The sequence below is a fragment of the Herpailurus yagouaroundi genome, unplaced genomic scaffold (assembly GCF_014898765.1).
Source record: "Herpailurus yagouaroundi ecotype Mexico unplaced genomic scaffold, PumYag 212, whole genome shotgun sequence".
Lineage (NCBI taxonomy): Eukaryota > Metazoa > Chordata > Mammalia > Carnivora > Felidae > Herpailurus > Herpailurus yagouaroundi.
This window is the reverse complement of record NW_024412443.1, coordinates 2404280-2410279: the sequence shown is the minus strand read 5'-3', so window position 1 is coordinate 2410279 and position 6000 is coordinate 2404280.

Here is a 6000-nt window from a genome sequence, read left to right as displayed (position 1 = left end):
TCTCTCTCTCTCTCTCTCTCAAAATAAATACAAATACTTTAAATAATAATAATTATATGAAAACAGGCTATGGAATATGTAAAATAGAATCAAATATGGAATGTGTACAGAAAATTTCCCTTAGTGGATGCTAATTGCACTGATTTTTTCTGCCAAGAGTAGGGATCATGGAAGTTAATAATCTGATATTAAAGGAAAAAAGAAATCCTTCATTTGACTTCATTGTTTCTCAATTCTTCTTTATCTTAGGAATGGTACATTTATTACAGCATTTGAAATATGTTTAGTCAAGTAAAGAAGCTACTTGCTGAAAAATGTGCTTTGAGATTAATATCTAATTTTTCACATGGATTTGGTAGAGTATAATTGTCCAAAAATTGCATAAAGATTGCATTCTTGAAATTGAGACAATTGCGGGGCACCTGAGTGGCTCAGTCAATTAGGCATCTGGTTTCAGCTCAGGTCATGATCTCACAGTCTGTGAATTCAAGCCCCGTGTCAGGCTCTGTGCTGACAGGTCAGAGCCTGGAGCCTGCTTCAGATTCTGTGCCTCCCTCTCTCTCTGCCCCTCCCCTGTTCATGCTCTGTCTCTCTCTGTCTCAGAAATAAATAAAAACATTAAAAAATTAAAAAAAGAAATTGAGGCAATTGCCTCAGTATTATAAATGTTAGTTGGGTACAACACATTGATTTTCATTATATAGCTGCAAGATGTAGGCATGTTCTGCATATCCATTTAAAGCAGAGTTTGTGTTTAAAAGATGTCTTTGTGCCCTCTAAACACGTGTGTGATGCTAGATTTTTCATATGACTTCCTTAGAAAAATTGGTAAGAATTGTTCCCAAGTGCCCAGACAAGCTAAGATAGGAATCAGAATTGTATGAGTAGGTCTGAATTTGTCTTTGTGGAAGACTTAATCTAAAAATAGATTGGGAAAAGTTTCCTTATTTCTTAACCATTACACTGTATTTTTGTTGAGATCATCATTGAATAATGTAAGAATTAAACTATTAATTTTTTCAGTGACACTAAAGTTGAGTAGCCATCGTGTGTGGGTTCTTCCTATTGTTTACAAAGTCTTTATGTCTTTAATCTGTTTGGTGAACTCCTGGTCATCTTTCAAGTTCCAAGTTAAGTGGCACTTCCATGAAGTGTTCTCTCTGCCAGGCAGAGTTGGCTGCTCTTCCCCACTGGCCCCATTACTGCTCTGCATTATCTGTTCTGGATACAGATATCTGTTATAGCCATATCACAATGGATTATGAATGTTTGTATATCTTTTCTCCCTTTTCCCCAGCAGATAGTGAGTTTTTAATGGGCAGAAAGAATGCCTTACTTATTTCTTTAATATCAACTTCTTAAATAGGACTGAGTTTATTATAATGGGTTCTTTAGTTGGGAAAGTAAACAAACATAATTGCCTATATCTGCCTTTAGTTCATTTGTAATAACCTCTGCTGTTGGGCTTGGATTCAACTTAAATGATGTAAATAAAGCCAGTGTGTCTGTCAATTTTATATGGATGTGCTAGGTATAATAAAAAAAACTGATTAAATATCCACCAAGTTAAATTAAACGTTGGTATACTCTCTACTGCACCAATAAGTTAACGTAAAAGGATTTTATTATGCTGTATTCTGAAAAGGCAATATCATGAATCCTGTTTTATTAATATCCAAATATGTTATATACCTTAATATAACCATTGATTGGTTTTGAGAGGTTTTATATGATGGACAGGATAGAGAAGGAATCAGATTGAAAAGAGATTTTAATCTTCTGTACTTTTCCCTGTGATTTTGCAAACGTACATTCCATATATATGCCTATAACTCTATAACTTTAAAATAACTCTATACCTTTATTAAAGCTTCAATATCTTCACTTATATTTAGAGTGGTAGCAACATAAAATTGAAAGATATAAAGTTGTGAAAGATAGAAAGTCATGTTTTAATAAAGAAACTAAATTGCTCCTTCAAAGAGCCTATAAAACTGAAAAGCATTCATTATAAATGTAATAAAAACTTACAAGTCCCATTTTATTAAAACTACTCTGTTTTCTGAAGGGAATTGATCATTTAGAGGTAAACCAGTGACATTTTATATCTAGCAACATTCTTTATGTGAGATAAGACATCTCCTGAAATGAAGTTGGTGGTTTTAACATGATCCCTAATGGAAATCCATTCATGTTAAAAGATTAGAATTTCTATTTTAGCAGTTTGAAGCTTCTGATGATACTTTACCTCAATCAGGTTAATCACAATAGTAAATTACTTACTTCTCTAAGTTCCTTCAAGAAACAGAACAATCATGATAGATAAAGCTTATGCTTCTACTAATTGGTATGTTACATCATTCTAACATTCTGTAAACTTCTTACTGTAGTCAAATTATATTATTGCAGGATAATAACTTTCTAGTGATCACTATTAACTTTTTTTCCCTTTCAGATACAGTAATATTTTAGTGTGTTAAAGGAAAATCATTTCCTTTTAGTCTTTAATTGCTTTCAGTGTGTTTAAATATCTTGTACACATTGGGTTTATTTTAAATGAAACATTGTATTTTGAGATAATTGTAGATGCATATGCAGCTGTAAGAATTAATAAAGGTAGCTCATAGACCTTTTACCCACTGCCCCCAGTGGTAAAAACTTGCAAAACTGTATTGCAATATAACAACAAGCATACTGACATTGATACCCACAGGATACAGAGTATTTCCATTCCCACAAGGATCCTTCATGTTGCCCTTCACAGCCACACCTGCTTCTCTCACAGCGCCATCACACCCTCTTAAATCTTGGCATGAACCCACCTATTCTGTGTTTCTACATTTTGATCAATTCGAGAAGTTTATATGAATGGAATTATGTAGAGAGGAACATTTCAAGATTGGCACTTCCCATTCAGGATAAATCTCTGGAAATTCATCCAGGCTGTTGTGCGTATCAATAGTTTTTTTTTTTTCTCCCTTTTGTTGCCAAATAGTTATTCCAGTGTATTGATGTACCGGTTCATCGACTCCTTCACCCACTGAAAGTTTCTGAGCTGTCTCTAGTTTGGGTCTACAAGAATAAAGCTCCTATGAACATTTATGAACAGGCTTTTGTGTGATCATTAGAATTGTGTTTCTCTGGGATAAATGTCTAAGAGTGAAATTTCTGAGTCATACAGTAAATATCTAATTTTGTAAAAAACTGACACAAGCTTTCCAGGACAGGAATGCAGTTTACCATTCCCAACAATATATGAGCATTCTAGTTGCTCGGCATCCTTGCAAGCACTTGGTATTGTCACTATTACCCATTCCGGTAGATGTTTAATGATGTCTCACTATGATTTTACTTATTTCGCTAATGGCTATCAATGATGAACACTTTTCATCTTTCATCAGTGAATCTTCCTCAATGTATCTTGTTTGCCTGTTTTCTATCTGTTTTCTGTTGTTGAATTTGAGATTTCCTAAATATTCTACACATAAGTTTGTTTTGTCAGACACATAGCTTGGAAATACTGTCCCCCCCTCAAAATCTGTAGCTTGTTTTTCTCATAATTTTAACAAAGTCACAGAGCAAACATTTTAAGTGTTGATGAATTCTTATTTGCAATTTCTTCCCTTTATGGGTCATGCATTTTGTGTCATCCCTAAAACCTCACCATGCTGTAGGTCCAGGCTGTAGAAACTTTCTCCTATGTTGTTTTTTAAAGTTTTATAGTTTTTTCATTTTACATAAAGCCCATGGTACATTTTTTTAAAGTTTTTATTATTTTTAAGTAATCTCTACACCCAACATGGGACTCGAGTTGATAATCCTGAGATTAAGACTCGCATGCTACACCAAGTGAGCCAACCAGACACTGGTTTTTCAGTTAATTTTTACACAAAATGTAAGGTTGGGCCAAGGTTTGTTTGTTTATTTGGCTTGTGGATATCCAATTGCTGCAGCACCACTCATTAAAAAGAGATTCTTCAGCTCCATGTCTGGGATAGAGGAATTAAAAACAAACAAGCAAAGAGACACAAACCTAGGGCCCTCACCACAGTGTCATTCCCTGTGTCCTGAGGTCCCCATCTGGTCTCTTCTCTCTACTTTCAAAGTCATCTTAATATATGTTCCACATGCAGTGTAATGGGTTTAAGTTGGAAAATTAGATCCATCTTCAAACAAGTGTCATTCCACAGGATTTTTTGAAGTAATGTTAATATAAATAAAGAAATCAACAGGAAGATGGTGGCGTAGGAGGACGCTGGGCTCACTGCGCGTCCTGCTGATCACTTAGATTCCACCTACACCTGCCTAAACCCAGAAAACCACCAGAGGATTAGCAGAACGGAGTCGCCTGAACCAAGCGCAGACGAGAGGCCCACGGAAGAGGGTAGGAAGGGTGGCGAGGCGGTGCGAGCTCCACGGACTGGCGGGAGGGAGCCGGGGCGGAGGGGCGGCTCGCCTGCCAAGCAGAGCCCCCAAGTCTGGCTTGCAAAAAGCGGAGGGGCCTGACGGACTGTGTTCCGACAGCAAGCGCGACTTAGCGTCTGGGAGGTCATAAGTTAACAGCTCTGCTCAGAAAGCGGGAAGGCTGGAGGACAAAGGGAAGGAGAGCTGCTGAGTCCCCTGACGACAGAGCTCAGTTTGGTGGGGAACAAAGGCGCTCGCCAGCGCCATCTCCCCCGCCCATCCCCCAGCCAAAATCCCAAAGAGAACCAGTTCCTGCCAGGGAACTTGCTCGCTCCGCGCAAACACACAACTCTGTGCTTCTGCGAGCCAAAAACTCCGGCAGCGGATCTGACTCCCTCCTGCTGCCACAGGGCCCCTCCTGAGGTGGATCACCTAAGGAAAAGCGAGCTAAGCCTGCCCCTCCTGCCCCTGTGCACCTTGCCTATCCACCCCAGCTAAGATGCCAGATCCCCAGCATCACAAGCCTGGCAGTGTGCAAGTAGCCCAGACAGGCCACCCCACCCCACAGTGAATCCCGCCCCTAGGAGAGGGGAAGAGAAGGCACACACCAGTCTGACTGTGGCCCCAGCGGTGGGCTGGGGGCAGACATCAGGTCTGACTGCGGCTCCGCCCACCAACTCCAGTTATACACCACAGCACAGGGGAAGTGCCCTACAGGTCCTCACCACGCCAGGGACTATCCAAAATGACCAAGCGGAAGAATTCCCCTCAGAAGAATCTCCAGGAAATAACAACAGCTAATGAGCTCATCAAAAAGGATTTAAATAATATAACAGAAAGTGAATTTAGAATAACAGTCATAAATTAATCGCTGGGCTTGAAAACAGTATAGCTGACAGCAGAGAATCTCTTGCTACAGAGATCAAGGGACTAAGGAACAGTCACGAGGAGCTGAAAAACGCTTTAAACGAAATGCATAACAAAATGGAAACCACCACGGCTCGGATTGAAGAGGCAGAGGAGAGAATAGGTGAACTAGAAGATAAAGTTATGGAAAAAGAGGAAGCTGAGAAAAAGAGAGATAAAAAAATCCAGGAATATGAGGGGAAAATTAGAGAACTAAGTGATACACTAAAAAGAAATAATATACGCATAATTGGTATCCCAGAGGAGGAAGAGAGAGGGAAAGGTGCTGAAGGGGTACTTGAAGAAATAATGGCTGAGAACTTCCCTGAAGTGGGGAAGGAAAAAGGCATTGAAATCCAAGAGGCACAGAGAACTCCCTTCAGACATAACTTGAATCGATCTGCACGACATATCATAGTGAAACTGGCAAAATACAAGGATAAAGAGAAAATTCTGAAAGCAGCAAGGGGAAAACGTGCCCTCACATATAAAGGGAGACCTATAAGACTCGTGACTGATCTCTCTTTTGAAACTTGGCAGGCCAGAAAGAATTGGCACGAGATTTTCAGTGTGCTAGACAGAAAAAATATGCAGCCGAGAATCCTTTATCCAGCAAGTCTGTCATTTAGAATAGAAGGAGAGATAAAGGTCTTCCCAAACAAACAAAAACTGAAGGAATTTGTCACCACT